The sequence below is a fragment of the Heterocephalus glaber genome, unplaced genomic scaffold (assembly GCF_053883595.1).
Source record: "Heterocephalus glaber isolate CG9 unplaced genomic scaffold, H.glaber_assembly_v1.0 deba00000071, whole genome shotgun sequence".
Taxonomy (NCBI): Eukaryota; Metazoa; Chordata; class Mammalia; order Rodentia; family Bathyergidae; genus Heterocephalus; species Heterocephalus glaber.
The window spans coordinates 21348432-21367687 of NW_028258137.1; the positions used below are offsets into that span (position 1 = coordinate 21348432).

The following is a 19256-nucleotide window of genomic DNA, read 5'->3' on the forward strand; positions in this document are numbered from 1 at the left end:
AGTAGGCAGTAAATTCTGAAGTCTGTTTTAACTTCTGGTCTGCTTTTTGTCTTGGTGCAAAACCAGAAACACATTACTTAATATTACACTCCCCAAATTTAACTTCCTCATCTGGAAAAGCAGAATGAAATTCGAATCTGTCTCGTGGGGGTTTGAGAAGATAATAAGTGATTAAATATGTGAAACACCTGGCACGGAATTTAAAACAGAGGATGTACTTGATAAATACTGATATCTTTCAACTAAACATTGTATCACTCTCTAAAAATATTGTAAGGAATTAGAGTTTCAACATTTCCTACCCTCATTCTCTTGGGTCCACTTAAAATCACAATTTTTGTGGGTGACCTTTCCCTAAACTATATTATTGCTGCCACGCAAAGATTTAATTAAAAATTAAAGTGGAGGAAGTCTCTTCTGGGATTCAAAGTGCTCCTGCCCTCCTCAGCATAAAGTGCTGGCTTTTAGACAAGAGTGTTGATGAAAAGAATTTGTTCTTCTAGAACAAGCCAGTTAGGGCAATTCTTCAAGAGCTGAGCTGTAGCCTTTTATTCATGATTAGATATTTTGGTTTTAAAGTTCTTATTTTGAAATGTACATTTTTGGACTAAAACAAAAAAAAAGGGAAAAGGAAATGATCATTTGGGGATTTAGGGACATTTCCATTTCCTTGGGACCAGTTATCTGACTACATTTGAAGAAGTCCACTAAATTCTGGAATTGCTGTTCTGACCCTGAAATCTTGAAAGTGCAGTGACCAATTAAGGCTTCTCCTCTTCCAGACATTTTTGTATAGACACTTTTAGGATGAGTCTCTGTGACCACATGTCTCAGTTCTCTACAGCAAATCATCTCCTCCCATGTTTTCTAGTGGGTATCATCTCCCTTTCAATAAGATGTTCTTATCAGCCCAGTAATGATTGAGTTGGTATGGTGAAGAAACCCAGAGGTCTAAACCACTTTGATTCTTTCAGAGGTCCAAGGCTGGCTCATTTACTTCATTTGCTGGTTGAAAAACATCTCTCTATAGTCCCCAAGAGCTAAGTAACATATAGAACAACAAGTTTATGAATCCTTATTTATTTTGCTTTTATTTCTAGGCTCTATTCATGATTTGTACCACTTCTTCTGAGATCAGAGACAGAATTCTTCTCTGTGATTCTTCTCTTTTTCATTTTCTGGTGTGTGGCAGAACTTGAATGAGAACAGCAGGTGTGAATATGACAGGTGGAGGGTCCTAAAGTATGAATGTTGACCTATTAACACACTCAAATACTAACTTCCTTTTTAATCTAACACCTACTGCCGAGGCAACATTATTATTAATTATCTCAGCACTAAAAATAGATTTTCAGAGAATGAATGAGATTTTCTCAGTAGAGAAACTTCTCAGGATCTCTTATCTTTTAACAGTATCAAGACAGTGTTTTGAGATAATTATATCTAGAGATAGAATTTCAGAAATTACTTAATTTTCTGAGGATGCTTCATGACTTCTTACAGCTGTTCCCTTTAAATGTTTGCAGAAACATTTATTTTCTGATTTATATGAGTGATGTATAGTGGATCCTTGAGTTACTACCGGCCTAATTTATGAACAGCTTGGGTTATGACAGGAATATTAGTTTTAATTTAGGACCAAAGTCTTGAGCTACTACTCAAATGCCAGCTGCTTGTGCTTCCACATGGTCTCAGATACAGATTTAACCCTTAAAGAGTTCTGGAAGGAACATGACAACATCCTTTCCTGTGTGGGATTAACTGAGAAATCCTGGGCCATTGTCTCTTCAATAACACTGAGATCTGCCTGGAAGAAAGTGTGGCCAAAAATTATACAGGAGACTTTAAAGGCTGCATAGAGGACCTGTGCCTTCAATTAACCAATTTGAGTTACAACCAGCCCTTGTGAACAAATTGAGTTCTTAAGTCAGGGGTCCACTGTAGTTATACAGAAAACTATTTTTTTTCTCTCCTTATTTATTTTTCATTGGTGCATTATATATATATATATATATATATATATATATAATGATAACATTCATCATATGGAATTTGTACCTGTACATGATACATTTTGCTTCTTTTTTTTCCTTATTCCTCTCCCTTTCCTTATCCTCTTTTGCTCCTTATTTACAAAACCATTATTTCCATTTTTCCTCCTATTTCCTTTTATTTCTTGTCCCTTCCTTCCTTTCCCATCCCTCCTCTCTTGTTCTCCTTCTTACTTGACCATTTTATTTCCATTTTTAATATCCATCATCTGTTTTGGTATGGAAATCAGTGTAGAGATTCCACAAAAAAACTAAAACTAGAGGATCCATTTGATCTAGCTGTTCTCCTTTTTAGTGTCTTCTCAAAAGAATTAAAAGCATCATACCACAGCCATATAGGCACACCTGTGTTTATAGTGGCATAATTTGTCATAGCTAAATCCTGAAAAGAGCTCAAATGTCCATCAACTGATGAATGGATAAAGATGTGGGTTTTTTAAAAAACAATGGAGTATTACTCTGTCATAAAGAAAGATAAGTTTGAGGCATTTCTAGCTAAATGGTTGCACCTGGAGATCATGTTCTTAAGTGAAGTAAATTAGACACACATCATTAAATACTGCATTGTTTCTCTTGTGTGAGAAACCGAAAATGTAAAGAAAACTGTTTATTTTTTCAACAGGGCATATATTGCACCACTTGGTTAAAAAATAAAACTCATCTTCTGTGATATGTACTCTGTTATTAATGGCAGCTAAAGCCTTGTGTTGAAAAGGATCCTGAGACTCAATTTTGAGACAGACTCTCACTCATAGTCAAGACAATATAAAATGGATATAGACATGCGAGTTTCACAAATACCCAGCCTCTGCTAAATAATGACATTCTGTACACCATAGACTCTTAAATAAATGTGTTTTAAAGAATATTTTTGCATAATTTCTCCATTTCTCAGATCAACAAGCCAAAGTTCCAAATTAGAGTCACACATTTCATGCAGTACAGAAAGTTTGAAGAAGAAATATAATCAATATCTTCTTCTTTTACCTAGGTTCCTTCCCTATATTCCCACCTATTCTAAGATTGGCAAACCTAAATCTGTGTGTGCAATGATGAATTGTATCTTGATAAACAATTTTGCTGTAAGATTTTAAGTGAAATCCATTGGTTTTATCCCTACTAATAAGGCTAAGGATAACACTGTGAAGGTTTGAGTGTGTGTTAGTAGCTTGGTCCCCAGTGTGGCAGTGGTTGGAGGTTTTGGAACATTTAAGACATGGGACCTGTTGAATAGTAACTGACCCTTGCAAAGGATTAATGTAGAGTAAATCAGTTCTGGGACAGTGGGATTTTGAAGAAAAGCAAGAGTAGATACACTCGCATCTCTGGCTTCCTGTCTTGCCATGTGATCACTCTCATACCTGCTTGCACCATATTACCATCCACCATGAGGTCGTCCTCATAGACCAAATCAATGGCCCACCACGTCCTGGGATTTCAGCCTCTAAAACAGTGTTCTTAATGAGGTAGGGATAGAAAATGGATTAGTAGAAGTACCTACCTCATCAAATTGTTGAAATGACCAAATATATTAATTCAATCTGTCTCATAGAGTTTTAGCTATAAACATTATTACTATTTCTGAAACTAAGTCCTGATTTTTAATTTCAAGTCTAATACATAGGTAACTTTCATATCTTAAATCAAAATTCTTAGTTGTTTTTGAGCCAATAATAAAACAATTCTGAAAAATTATGGCCCAATCTTTCCTAATTTTTTTCCTCTTCTTTATTTCCTTTTTAAACACCAGAAAAGGTCTCATCTTTTCTTTTGCCCTTAATAAGAATGAAGGCATCCTGGGCTGCATGTAGATGTGGTTTTGTTTGGATTTTTCTTATTTCTACATGGATATGCTCTCTCACAAATCACAATATATTTAAGAATTATTAAGAGGCGATAGTAAAGCAAAAGTATATAAGAGAGTTTTCAGATTCTGTCGTGATATGAAGAGTTTTTTTTAAATTTAATTTTCAGCATATTAGAACCCTCCAGCCACACATAGTAGTTCAGCATGTCCAATAGTGTATACCTACTTAACATCTCAAATCCACTCTTTTCTCCATTTGTACTATAGCTTTTGATTTTGAAAAATACCCCTTCAGTGACATTACAACATTCATTCATCCTGCTCTGTCTAGTCTGTCTTGTCTACTCCCTCTTGCCTATGGTCTAATCATCAGAGTTCTATTTCTAGGACATATTGGAACATATCAACTTTGGAATCCTCCACTGCTTGGTTATTGCTGACCTTAGGAAATGATGTATAAAGCACCTGTCACCAACTTTTGTCTATCATTCTTATCTCAGGTGTCTCTACGTGCATTTAATGTGACCATAGACAGACAACTATTTACAGTTATTCAGACATTTCAAAACCTTCAATTGCATGAGAGTTAGGGTTTGAAAGACAAGCTCTGGTTTCAGATCTTTCACATGCTAGCATCTGAGACAGTTTAGCTATAAATTGGGGAGGACAGTATATATCACAAATGTGTTACTCTAGAGATTGTAATAATAAGAATGAAATAGAATAGTAGTACATCACACATCTGTGTCTAGTGAAAAAACTAAGGGTTATAGGAACTAATGCATGATAAATATGAAAGATCTATCCATGTTTCCTTGTTTCTCTGACTAGTTACAGTTTCTAGTACTTGTTGTTTTTGAAAATGTCAGTTGCATGGCTGGTGAAAAAAAAGAACAAGAAAAAGAGAAGTTTACAACTACTGTGTGCAGGTTAACACGAAAGTACAATGTGGAATGACACATTAGATGCTTTTAAATAAGGAATTCAATCTATTTAGAATTTATTCTCACAAAGTGATTAGGTTTAGAAATGGAGTATTAATTTGAATAGATGTTTGTTAGTATATCTCAAAAAAAGGGGGAGTTTTGTATGTTTCATGAATGTGGGCCTTTAGAAACTCAACACACACACACCACTCCTATAAAAATCATAATCTGACTCCTATTTAATAAACAAAATTAATTCCCAACAAATCAATGGTGCTATTTTTATCCTTCCATTACCCACATCATCAAATCCATTTATATGTTCACAAGAACTCTATAAATGCATGGTGAACTGATTTCTTTATTGACTACTCAAAACCACAGCACTAGGGGTGATGGAAAAACAATGGTGGTGGATGTTTCTGATTGAATCCTGAAATCCCCTTCTATGCTATACGTATGTGATGAAACAAGGAATCCAGAAATGAAAACTTCTGAGCTACTTTATTTATTTTTTTTATTTTGTTTTCCCTTCATCTTAATAGCAGACTGTTCTGATATTTTAACTCTCTCTGTTCGCTCACAACAAGGCATCACTTGTCATTTTCTTCAAGAAGGTAGAAGTGCATTTTAATGGCAGAAACCATTATGGGAAGTAAAGTAATATAGCTATTATTAAATATTTATTAAGGTCCAACTGTGTGGGAACCACTGATGCATTTTAAAAATAACTTTCTCACCATAACACTTGCACTATAACCTAATTTATGTTTCATTTAATTTTATATATATATATATATATGAAATTATAATTGTTAAGTTTTTGCAATTCCCATGGTGGCCAGAGTGGAGAGAAATGAAAAGATTAAAGTAATATTTTATTAATCTTAAGGGTTCATGCTCTGTAGGGGTCTTGCTGATGGCCAAATAGCAACATTATACATCTATCAGACTCCTCCGAACTTTGTACTGGTAGCATGTAAACTGAAGTTCCGCAAAGCCGGACATAGCCATGAATCTGGTGTGGGAAGCTCATTTTAATGGGTTAGTGTTAGAGAGATGGACAGTTGCTACTTCAATGTTATTGGTGAAGGCTAAGGATAGAAATTCTCATTTGTGTTAAGCAGTATATTACAGTAATAAGTATTATATGGACAGAAACTGTCAAGTATATCTTTCGATTGTGTCTGTCCTGTTCCACTGACAGGTGTCCCATTTGGTTTTTAGTGGACTATCTTGTATGTTTCTGGCATGCACACTGGCTGGCCTCATCTATTTATCCTCAGAGATAGGTGCACATGGTGACTGTCTCACTCAAGCAGGTTCTTTCATGGAATTAGGAATCAATATGGAAATATAAAGATTTCTGTTCTTTCCGTGTCATGAAGATGTATTGAATAGATAGACAGACAGACCGACAGACAGGGAAGTGAAAGAGAGAGAGAGAAGAATTGAGGAGACAGAGATGCTGCTCTTGACAGTAGCATCTTAGGCATGACTTGGTATTCTATTGCTTATACACAAGAATCAATAAAACTAATGATAAATAAAACTGATCCTTAATGCTTACAAATTTAAACAATTTTAACGAATTTAAATTTTAAAATTATAATTTAATATCACTGTGATAAAAAATAATATCAAACGACATACTTAATATTAGGTAACTAATTTTATAATTTCTTTAATCAATGCATACATTAGTACTACTATTATTATTATTGTGTTGTAGATGAAGAAACAAGACCATGGAAAGGTGAAGTAAATTGTTCAGTCAGAGGTGCTCAAATATTAAGTGACAGATTGTCAGAACTTGAGTTCTTATGGATAAGTCAAACCCTAGTCCTGGAGTCTGTCCTCGGAACTCTCTGACTTAGAGCACTAAGTCCCCAGTGTAGAGACTGGTTCTTCAAAACTCTCTGAGAGAACAAATTCTCAAACCTCAAAATTTTATGGGAAAACCAAACAAGGTTACATAGAGTAGTTTTAAAAATACATTATAGATGCATTTTATACCTGTTAATAATAATATTTGATGCTATATTATAAATTTTCTTACAACATCCTTGTAAAGTTGGAGACCTTTAAGACCTTTTTGCTCTTTAGCTTCAACTACATATGCCCAAATATGTCTTATTTTGTCATAAATAATGAACCTACTGAGAAGCATTTGGGGGTATGGATCACCATTTAAACATGTAATTCATTTCTAGTTTTATGTGCCAGCTGAGGAAGTTCTGATACTAACATTCCTTTCATTTTTTTTCTTTCCTGAGACTTTCCAAACTAAAATCTGTTAAACTTCCTATTTTTCTCCCTTTTCCATTCCTAAACTCCAGTTTTCTTATGGTGGGCATTTACACAAATAGAGCTTACATTTAGAAAAGGATTGTAGCAGGGCCGGGGATTTAACTCAGTGGTGCCGCCACCTGCCTCACAAGTTCAAGGTCCTGAGTTCGATCCCTGGTAACCCCCCTACCCCGCCCCGCCAAAAAAAGAAAAGGGTTGTAGCAAATTTTTACATATGTGGTTTTTTTTGGCAATTTCATGCACCTTATGGCCTATAAAAGAAAGTTTGTGTGTTTTCCAACATCTGAGTGGAAGGTTAAGAAAGCCAGATAGAGAGATGATAGTGATTAAAAGATCAGAAAGATCAACCTGGGAGAATGATCATCTTGGTTGAGTAGAAACAGATATTGGACAGGCTCCACACCATGGATTTCCACAAAGAACAATCAGAGAGTTGAAACCTGTGGCCTAGGACTTTCTCAAAGATAGGCCTCAGGATTGGCCATAGAAGATAATATTTTGGATATGTAGCCCTTAGAGATAAGGGAAAAGAGTGTGGAATTATGAAGGTAGTATGAGTGGTCCTCCAAATGTGGGTACCCCCCCCAATAATGTGGCCTGCAAGAAATGTCCTACTGGCTGTCCTTTCTCAAACAGAGGTTATCATTTCAGATAGTTTGCTTACTTTTGGGCTCGTGGTTGCTGGTGCAAATCTATGTTCAAAGGCTGAAGAACCCAGAGTCTGATGTCCAAGGCTGAGAAGAGCAGAAAATTTCACCCACTTGTGAAAAGAGACAGCAAATCTCAGATGTTGCTGAAATTTACTCCCTAGTGTCATGTAAAGATCGTGAGACTCTCACAGTAAGGGCATGGTAGAGGGAGGAGCCCTCCCATACCTAGCTCACAGTACTTACCAACCACTAGCTCTTAGCCTTTCCTTTGAAGATGACAAGTTAGGAACCAATCTCTGAGGTGCACCATGGTTTCAGTTTGTGAGGAGTGAGGCATCACTAATTGTCAATGCATGCAAATTCCTGCCCACTTCCAAATGTCTAGTCTAGCTCTCAAACTTCACGCACTTTGGGATTCTTTTGCGCACACTACTTATATACTCTTTGACACCTTCCTCTCTGCATCTGAAATGATTCTGAGTTTTTGGAGTCATTACATAAATCACAAAGGTGTGAGAGGGACAAGAAGCTATGTCTACAAGAGGGGAGCCAACTGACAATAATAGCTTCCTCAAAAACAGCTAATTTAGCAATAAACTCTATATGGGAAGGGAAAATGCTAACAAACCTGGAGTTGCTGCTTTTCATGGTATCATAGCCACATCCTTTGTTGTATGAGGGAAGAGCAGGATAGAGGAGAGTCTAACCACTCCTCAGTGTTGGGACCCACTGCTGATTATAAAAAGAGAAACATCAAGCCAGTCAAGATAACCAGAAATGTAGTCCAAGGTGAGATCTCATTCTCTGAGAAGAGAAAGAGGAGAAAAATTATTCAGGAGACTAAAACAGATGCAGGATTAGCAGGTCAAGAAGCATTTGTGGAAGGCAGTGAAGCCTGGATGTACAGGAGATCCAACCCCAGGGAAACATTGTCAAAGGAGTTGGCAGAAATGTTCCTGGATGAAAAGAAACCTTTTGGCAGATTTTATCTGTATTAGCATATATTTTTATTTTTTTATTGTGATGTTAGCATTTGTGTGTCAACTGGACTAGATGGAAGGATCCCTAGAGAATTGTACTCATTACTTCCGAGTATGCCTGTTCAGGTATTTCCAGGGAAGACTGGCATGTGGGTGAGTGAATTAGTTGGCACTAAAAGGCAGAAGGGGAAAAGCACTCTCCCTTCCCAAGTGGATGAATTTTTCTGCTACTGTCACCCGTGGACATTGGATTCAAGTTCTTCAGGCCTTTGAATACAGACTGCACCAGCAGATCTTCAGGAGGCCTTCAGGCCTCAGCCTCAGTCTCCTGTCTTTCTCTGATCCTGAAGTTTCCAGCTTTTTGGCCTGAACAGCTACAGGTTCTCTTTGTTCTCCAGCCTGCAGATGCCCAGTGGGGAAGTTCTCAGCCTCTTTGTTCATGTGAGCCAATTTAATAAATCCACTATATTAGGATTTTCCATAGGAATATCGATTTTTTCCCCGCTGTAGAATCCTAATACACTCCCCCTCTTCATGAGAGAAATATACTTCTCATTAAACTTGGGCTTTGGAATGTGAACTGTTTGGATTTAGTGAATGTGATCTATCATTCTATATGCCATATCCAAAAGGAAGTATTAAATGTACATGTGTTTGCGTGTGTGTATATGTGTACATGTTTGTGTGTATGTGTATTTGTGTGTGTGTGTGTGTGTGTGTGTGTGTGTGTGAGGCTTGACTTGGCTTCTTGCATGTATATCTTCCTCCATGGAAAGGTCATACCCTAAATCCATTGAGTATGTTCAGTCTGAGTATTAAAATTAGACACAGTTGGAACACGCTGCAAGTCAAGCACAACCTACCTACAGTTATATTAGTAAATTTGTCAGTCACTGAGATTTTAGGGGAAGGTTGGTTATATAGCATTGTTTGAGCAAAAGCTGAGGAATACAAGCCTTTAGCTTGAAATATACAACAATTGGCTTCATTCAAAGCATAATTCTATGTGTCTACTTTATTCCAAATGATATCCTAGCCGCTGAGAATTAGATCAGTGAACAAAATAGTCTCTATTGTCAGAGTTTGCATTTATTAAGAAACTATATATGTATATAACATCAGGTATACACATGCATACATAGAAAATCTTATCCATGAGAATGTTATATTCTGTAAGATTTTCAAGAAAGACATCTTTATTTTTTTTAATCTTTTTTTTTTTTTGGTACTGGGGATTGAACTCGGGTCCTTGCGCTTGCGTAGCAGGCCGCGAAATCACTAAGTTAAATCCCTGGCCCAAGAAAGACATCTTTAATAACAGTGTATCTCAGTAGAAAGGTGAAAGGTGTGGGGAAGTCAGGTGTGATAGTCAACAGGTTTGTTTTCTAGGCAGAAGGACCCCTAATCAGTCTTGAGGGAGGCCTCAAGGGACAGAGAGGGGATGTCTTCTAAGGAAAGGACAGCTTTGTGCAACCCATTGCCTTTATGTTTTTCTTTCATCAACTCTACAGCTGAAAATATTGAGGACTATAATAATAAACTGAACACTGGTCATGATTACATGTGGCCATAGCCAAATCATCTTCAGTAAATAATTTTATGTTTATTGAGCTCTGCATTCTTTTAAAATCTCTAATGCAGGGAAACTTAGGTTAGAATATTGGATCAATGTCTTGGCAGCTGAGGGCTGGGTGGGTGAGAGAGAAGAATCATTATTATTGGATCAATCTACCACAATTCTTTTTATGAGTAAGAAAAACCTAATAAGAAACTCTCTAAAAAGGTTGCATTGATATTTATTTCTATCTTACTATTTATGATTCACAAGTTCATTTCATTATCTCATTGAAATTTCTGAGATGTACTTGCTTGAACTTTTCTCATATTATAGACAAGTAATCAGGGCTTAATGAGTTACCAAGTCTAAGCCAAGGTGGCAGTCATTGACAGATGGAGTGTATGAACGCTTCTTTTACTAAGAATGCACCACTAATGCTTTTGCTATGAAATAAAACCATTTCACTCCTCCTCTGACACAGTTCTCAGGAATGGTGTTTTGTTTTCATTCATTATTTTCTTCTCATTTCCTGTATTTTTCTCTAATTTTCTACATTAAATTCATCACTTTCTATTTCTTCCCTGCCGATTTTATTTAGCACTAATTACTTCTTCCTATGGTATTTCAAGGTTGTTGTTTACTAAAAGTAACACAGGAAAGAAAGAAATATAAATAGTCTGTTTGACTGTTTGCTTTGTGTTTTAAACAATGTATCTAGTAACTGGGGAACATCTCCAAGAGACTTGCCTAGGTCTTAACTCTACATTAAGTTTTATGCTTTTGTTTATTCAAAATAGTCATTGGTTCTCCAAAGTGATAGAGAGAGGTAGTTCTATTTCCCTAAGACCATTTCCTAAGAATGTGTCCTGTGAGATGAACGAGCCATTGCAGCTAAACAGAGTCAGATTTGTTCAAATGACTTGAGCTGGGTAATGAACTCTGAGCTGGAATGAACTAAGCAGAAGGTTCAAGAATCAGCATGAGGTTCCTCTGTGGCTTTTTATCCTTTCTGCCAGAAAATATTATCACAGGTAAAGTGTGACCCACGATCTTAAAGAGAAAAAGAATCTTAGAGCAGAGTGTCAAGCAACCAACATCAATATACATATTGATCACAAGAGTACTGTGATGGCAAGTTAGTAGGATTTGAAAGTCCTTTGTTACAATAGCAAAATCCAGCATGTTAACACAAATAGCAAGGAGATATTTTCATGAGCCTGCTCATGCATTAGGACATTTGAGTTACATTTCAATCTTCTAAGAAACTCTCCACAATGAATGTAATTACTCTGTACTACAAACATGTACTAATAAAAATAAAAAAAATAAAGAGGATCAGATTTTTAATACTCCCATTTTAGAGACAGAGAAATCTAGGCTATCATAGCATACTAAAAAAAAAAGATTTTTATCTTGAAATGGAAAAAAAGTAATCTTAGCAAAATTCTGTCAATTTTTCTTTTAGTTCTTTGTCCTTAGTCATATCCTGCTTCATTAGTGAACTGAGTCCATGCAGTTCCTGGACTCGTTAGACTCATGCTAAACCATTCAGGATACAAAGTACAGTTATGATGCAGAGGACGTGAATTATTAAACACTATCCTTGTGACCTGGGAAGTCCGTGCAGTGGGACTTCCTCGTATGGAGCCACAGTTTCTCTCTCCCAAACATTTCATCTCAAAGACGTGTTATGCTGAGTTTCCTGCTGTGGAAGTGGGTAAGATCCTTGCCAGCTGTCAGCCCAGAGACAAATGGGACCAGTGGTGTCAGATGCTGGGGCGAAGAGGGCAGGTCAGCAAGTCTCTAGTTAAGTATAGGGAAATGGCAGAGTCAGAGAGACAAGAGGAGTGGGTCCTGAGCTGAGTCAGCCAAGGTGGAGCCCACATTTGGATAGAGGAGAACTGGAGACTCAGACAGTGAAAAATAACAAAGAGCTGAGCTATGTGGGGGTAGGGTGGAGTGGGGGGCGGAATAAAGAGATGCACTACCAAAGAAATTGAGAGGTACTGGTTCCAAATCTAGAAGAAAGGGCGGGGGGGAGTATAATCACCAGCTCCACAGACATTGTTATTATGACTCTTAAAATTCAATTTGCTGGTAAGAAAATTGGACTGTGTATTTACACTTTTAGACATTTCAATGAAGCTCCTATTCTACTCTTTGCTTTTTATAAAATTTAATTTTTTTGCACTCTATATGTTACCTCAGAACAAGCACTTTTCTTTCTCTTTCTCAAATGAGATGCCATGAATACTTGCCAGAAATATCAAGTTAATGCCCAAGCCAGCTCTATGTTCTGATTTATCTTTTATGTTGACTCGGAGTAACAGAGCCATACATTAAGGAACAAAGCTCACTGCTCGGGTATTTATAACCTTGTCTTTTAAAACATTTGGCAGACTTTCAGACCCTCCATATGTTCACAGTATTAAACTTTACCATAAAAGGAACTAAAGAGTTACATTTGAAGAAAGCTGGTATTGTGTGGTCTGAAAGTCTGGCAGTTTAAAAAAAAATAATCAAGTCTAACTTGAAATAACAGACGTTCTATGATCCTGGTGAAAGTTTAAATCTCGCACAACAAAGTCCTGCTCTCCTGAACACTGCAGATGTCATATTTCAGGAGCATTTTCTCTGACTCAGAGCAGACACATTGAGATTGTGAGCCTGGTTTAATAAGGATGCATTCCTAAGTGGAGAGGACTAAAAACAAAACCACAGGTTAGCGAGAGCCCTGGTGTGCGCTATCACTTCCTACCAGTATCACTGAGGCCTGGCAGAAGTATTGAAGATTCCTGGCAGGGGCAAGGTCCCTTCAGCGGGCACATCTATGGGGGAAATCAGCAAATCTATGGGGAGAGAGAAAGAAAATATTGAAACATATTTATATTCAGGTATAATAATGAATGTTGGGCTGGGGATTTAGCTCAGTGGTACTGCTGCCTGCCTTGCAAGCGCAAGGTCCTGAGTTCGATCCCCGGTACCAAAAAAAAAAAAGAAAAAGAATGTACCAAATAGTTTCTCTAGTGTGAGAAACTGGAAGTGTAAATAAGGACTAACAGGTATAATGGATAATGTGAAATAGGAAGAAAAGGGGCAAAGGGGAAGGGGAAATAGGAGGGGTAGGGAAAAGGAAAGAAGGGAATGGAATTAATATGAGAAAATGAAAAAAATGGAAACTAAGTCTTTGTAAATAGGGAGGGATGGAGGGGTTGAAGGGAGGGCAGGGGAAGGGGGAAAAATAAGAACCAAGAGAGATTATGTAAAGGTGCAAATTTCCAATGATGAATGTCATTATATTATATACCTAAAATGTACCAATAAAATTAATTTTTTTTTAAAAAGAATTTATGCCCATTTGTATTAAAACACTTTTTCACAATATTGTGTCATTCATTGAAACTGGCACCGTTTGACTCTCCATTTTTCAGAGTCTCAGACCTTAAACAATGTTTCCTGCAGCCTGAAAGATGGGAGATGAGTTAGTTCTCCAGCTCTGTGAGTTTGCTCTTCTTCCACTGCCATTGTGTTGTGAAGTCCAGTCCTGGGGTTTAGACATGCTGGGTCAACCAGAATTGTGGATTATTTAATATGTGTTTAATGAAATTAACTAATTTTAAATGATGTACATTTTAAAAATACCTCAAAAGAAAGGAAGATAATGAAGATAATGCTAATAAGGCAAGCAACAAAAATACCAGAAGAGAAGAAATTCTTACTCAGTGTGAGCCTCTGTTAGCCACATTTCAAATGAAGAAAGTAAATGTATCAAAGCTATGATGTACTAGATAAGCTACAAAATGGACAAAATGCAATGTAGTGTTCTGAATTATAACCTGAAATGGAAGTATATCCATTCTTAGTGGAAAACTGGATGAAACACAAATAAAGTCTGTAGTTAATGGGGATGTATGGATGCTAATTTCTTAGTTTTGATAAATAGTTATGAAAATAATTAACATTAGGGGAAAATAGTTGACCAACATATTGAAATAGTCTTTTCTATCTTTGCAACTTTTCTATAAATTTAATTTTCCCCTTAATTGAAAGCTTATAAAAAGAACTCAAGGTGAACTGAAGATAAGTAACTATAAAATAAACCCAAAATCCTAGCAATGAGAAAAACAATGCCAATCAACTGCAAAAAATTGAAATTCTAACCAATGAAACTATTTTAAAGACATTTTCATCCTCTACATCTGTAATACAACTGATACACTTTTTAACTCATAAAGACATAGAAACAATTCTTTTTGAAAGAAGTTTATGTTATGGAGAGAATTTTTAGATGGTATTTCCATTGCCATGTGGTTTTCTAGAACAATTCACTTGACTTACAAACCAATCAAATATTCATAGTTAAACCATATATTATAATTAAGTAAAATAAAATAAATGGGGATTTACAATTTAAGGAAAGAAGAGTTTAGCTCTTTCTGATTTATGGTCTTAAACTCTTTTATTTCTTGAAATAGAAATCTCTTGTCTAAGGTGGAAGGTTTGGTGATGATTAGGAGAAATCAATAATAAACATAACTGTATTACAAATATTTACTTCAATAACCAAGAAATTTTCCTCCACCTTTTTAAAAAACTGTCCACAAGATCACTGAGCTGCAGCACAATTTTTAGAAACTTTCCAAAATTTGGAAAAAAAGATGCCATGACCAAGGCATGGCTTGCATCAATATATCTATTTCTAGGAATTCACTGCCTCAGAGAAACAGAGTTTCATTTTTTATAAATAAGAATGCTTACAATAATGTTATTTACAATATCATAAAAGGAATATAAATGTCCTTCAAGTCAGGTACATTGGACAGAATATTACTTAATTGTTACAATACAGTTCCAAATATTGCATGAAATGCAGAAGCATATCTGGGATTTTTTGAAGATGTTAATATGTATATGCAAGATAATTTTCATAGAAGAAAAGAAAAACTGCATGTGAATTTATCCTAAGCCTGATTTTCCTCACTTATAAAATGGAAATGAGATGTACTGTTTACTCCTAGGGTAGTTATGAGAACCACATGGGACTATCGCCTGCAAAAGGCATAGTCATTTTGCCCTAACAAGTGTATGTTGCATGAAAATGACCATGATTGCTTTGTATAAACTTCAATAGACCCTGAACTGATAGAGTCATATGCTATTTCTGTACAAAAACTATCTCTGGCCAGTGTGTCCAGGAAAGATTTCTGGTTAAGATGGATATAACAGAGGCTCCCTGTGAACTATTTCAAAAACAGTGCCTGTTACTGAAACTCCTCCTCTGGGAGGCTCCTACTTGGATGCATCTGGGTCAAGTCCTCTACTTCCAAGTGTTCTACTTCCAAATTCAATGAATTTGTGGACAAAAAGCATAAAAATTATGTCTCCCCTCTTCCCACCTGGTATTCTGTCATCCTTCCTCTCATCCCCCTTCTGCTTTCCCTTCCCTTTCTCCTTTCTTCCTTCATCTTCTCACCCCAATTATGACAGGAATGGGTCTGCCAAACCCCTTATTTGTTGTCTGTCACAATCACCCTTATGTTTAAGCCCTATCTCCCGGCGACTTGTGCCGCACTCACTGTCAAACCTTTTACCACTGGATGCATCTTCTGAAGTTTAAAACTTGGAAATGCAGTATTTGGTTTTTGATTATGTTGTTGTTGTTGTTGTTGTTGTGGAGGGTGTGCTGGAGATCAAGCCCAGGGCCTGATACAAGCTAGGCAAAACCTCTACTCATGAGCTACTCCCAGGCAAGCTCTTGTCTTAAAAAGCAATTTTGGGGCCTATTTTTTCACAGGGCAAAGTTGGCACAGGATCCACATGGAGACATCACTAAACTTCAAAATGCTTCTCAGATGTGTTTTAAACGGACCTACTGAGGTTCACACAGGGCTGAGAGTTTCTGCGTTTCACTGATAGTGATTTACATCTTGAGGCCAAGGGCAGCATTTTACACACAGTAGGCCCAAGAGGTGATAGTCTATAATTTGACTGATAAATTCTTTTTTTTTTCCATTAGGTTTATTGGTACATTTTAGGTATACGATACAGTTACATTCATCATTGGGATCTTGTACCTTTACATGATGAGTCTTGGTTCTTAATTTTTCCCCATTCCCCTGCCCTCCCTTCATCCTCTCCACCCTTCTCTATTTCACAATATCAATTATACATTTTGATTCTTATTTACACTTTTAGTTTTTCACACCAGAGAAACTATTCAGTATTTACACATGATTGATAAATTCATTTTGAAGGCTTACTATGTGTAGAAAAGTGTCACTGTTAATAGGCATAAGAAGGTGTCTCTAGAGAGTCCCACATAAAATAGATGTATGTTATGAGAATAGAATTCATCATATTAGTGTGGAGTGTCTTTTATGTTAGTCTTTTATTGGGCAATTTGCTTATGGAATATAGAGTTAAAACTGGTGCTAATAGACTCATGTATGTAAAAAAAAAATCATCAAAATTCTTTTTCTTTCTTTTGTGTCCTCTCTAATTGACTTTATTCTCAGGCAAGCCCTCCCCACATTTTCCCAGATAAAAGCCCTGAGAAAGTCTTTATTCTCTGACAGATAATGAAAGCAAAAATTAGGAGTGTGAGTCTTAGTTGGTCAAACTTGAGTCATGCCTAAATATCTCAATAAATTAATGTTGTATTCTGATTTATTAGCAGGGGTCAGAGATAAATAAAATTTATGGGCTGAGAGAATAAGAGGGGTAGTTTCTTGTAAAAGAAATCTTTTCAGAAAGAGACAGACAGACAGACAATGTTGGACAGAGACCATGTTGGACAAAAACATAGATGCTCACCACAGGGAGGTTAACCAAAAAAGAAATTTTTTTTTTCTCTTTTAAAACCAAAGCATTTATTGTGAGTAATCGTTGAAATTCTCAAGATGAACTCAAGGTGCTGCAGCAGCTGCTCCCTTGGGTTTAGGTGTTGTTCCTTCACGGAATCCATGCCTGAATCTGCGATACACAATTTTTAGGGGCCTCATTCTCCCAGGTCCAGTGGTATTTCGCCTTTTAGCTTTGCGCTCCAGTTACACTTTCTCTTGCACTTGGCAGCGTAGCCACCTTTGCCACCGGTCGACTTCTGAAGGTGGTAGGCCTTAGAGCCACAGTGGCGGCACAACGTGTGCGTCTTATTACGACGCTTTCCAAAAGATGATGTTCCCTTCGTCATCTGGCTTGTGCCGCTGAGACCAAAGAGAGGAATTTTTTTTTTTTTTTTTTTGGTACCTGGATCTAATTCGGGACCTTGCTCTTGCGAGGCAGGCGCCGGAACCACTGAGCTAAATCCCCGGCCCAAAGAGAGGAATGTTTTTAACACTATAAATCCATAAGAAGTCTAACTTTTTCCACCTGTCAACAGCCTTAAAAATCGATTGCAAATATACTTCCTGTGTGAAATTTTTGCCCAATATTTCTTCCACCAAGGATAAGTCATTTGTACTTGTGTCCCTGGCTTTTTGCATATACGTGTATTGCTGCACCAACACGTTGTCCTGCACCGTGTCTTTCCTATGAGACAGTAGGTCCATGAGGGAGGTCCAGAAAATTTCTCATCTTCCTCCTCCTTCTCCTCCTCCTCCTCCTCCTCTTCCTCCTCCAGGTCCTTCACAGTGAATACACAGTAACCTCTATAGAATAGTTTGCTAATTGCAGGAATAGATATTAAAGAGGAGAAAAGCTAGGAAATATTTACTTCACAAAACTGAATCCAAAAGTAGAGGAAGCCTTTCCTCAGCCACCAGCTATCTGCCTTCACCCCACCACGGTGCAGTCAAAAACACACAGGCTGTAATTTAGCTAAATCTAATGAAACACATTGATCTAGCCCTCTATTAGTGGGCAAGTTATTTATCTTTTCAGCACCTTCAGTTCATCACATATAAAACAAGGCTGGGAAGATCTACAAGATGAACAATTTAAACATAAATTAGAAGTGTATTTGAAAGTGAGCAGTGCCAGGCCTTCTAAATGTGTTAGTTTTACTTCTCTGTCATGCAATGTCCTTCCCTTTTTGCCTCTTATTTAGTGACATCTCTCCCCTAACAACCTTCCTTGAATATGAAGCCAACTACCAGGCTGATTTATTTTCTGAACCTGACTACCATTTCAGCCCATTGTGTTCCCTAAACTCTTTTCTTTGACGTTCTGATCAATGTCCACATTCGTTTTTATGTTAACAGCATCTTTCTTTTTGTTCAATCTGTAAATGTTAAAATGTCTTCAGAACATGGCCTCCCAGTAGGTGTAATGAACCCGTTTCTTCTTCTTTGCTGGAAACAGAAGTTTGTGGCTGTTCCGACTGTACAGTGCTGAAATGAAGTCAGGCACAGCCTGTGCAGGGATCTCAGACATGGGAAGGATGTGGATAATTATGCACCCAGGGAATAAATGCTGCCCATTTATTGGTAGGATTACTGAAAATGACAGAAACTCACACCTAGAAACTAACACGAAAAAAACCAATTGTATAGCCTCATGTAATTTTAAAACTAGCAGTGATAAAAAATGATTTTTGTTTTTCTCTTCCTTTCAGTGCCTCTTTTCTCCCTTCTCCATTTCTCCCCACTCTTTGTAATTAGGTTTATTCTCATTGAGATTTTCTGGATGAGCAGAAAAAGAAGACCCCTTCTTCTTTGCTTCTTTGTTTCTTTCTACTCTTCTCCCTCATTTCTGCTTCCTCGTTATGCTCCTCGCTCTCCCTCCCCCTCCCCCCCCCCCTCCCCTCCCCCTCCCCCCTCCCCCTCCCCCTCCCCCTCCCCCTCCCCCTCCCTCTCCCCCTCCCCCTCCCTCTCTCTCTCTCTCTCTCTCTGTGTTTTCCATGTAAGCCTTATGGAAGTACTGGAATGGGCCCAGTTTAGGTCAACATCTACCCCATGGTCCAATCTTAGTGCATGCAGAAGGAATGAAGGGAGGTCCCACTACTCAGCAGAACCATCAAAGCTTCCACAATAGACAG

The 19256-nt window shown here is 37.2% G+C and overlaps 1 pseudogene; it reads right to left on the minus strand.

Moving 5' to 3' along the window:
• Window positions 1-17187: 17187 nt before the first annotated feature.
• On the minus strand, window positions 17188-17513 carry LOC101704422 (large ribosomal subunit protein eL37-like; annotated as a pseudogene).
• Window positions 17514-19256: the final 1743 nt, after the last annotated feature.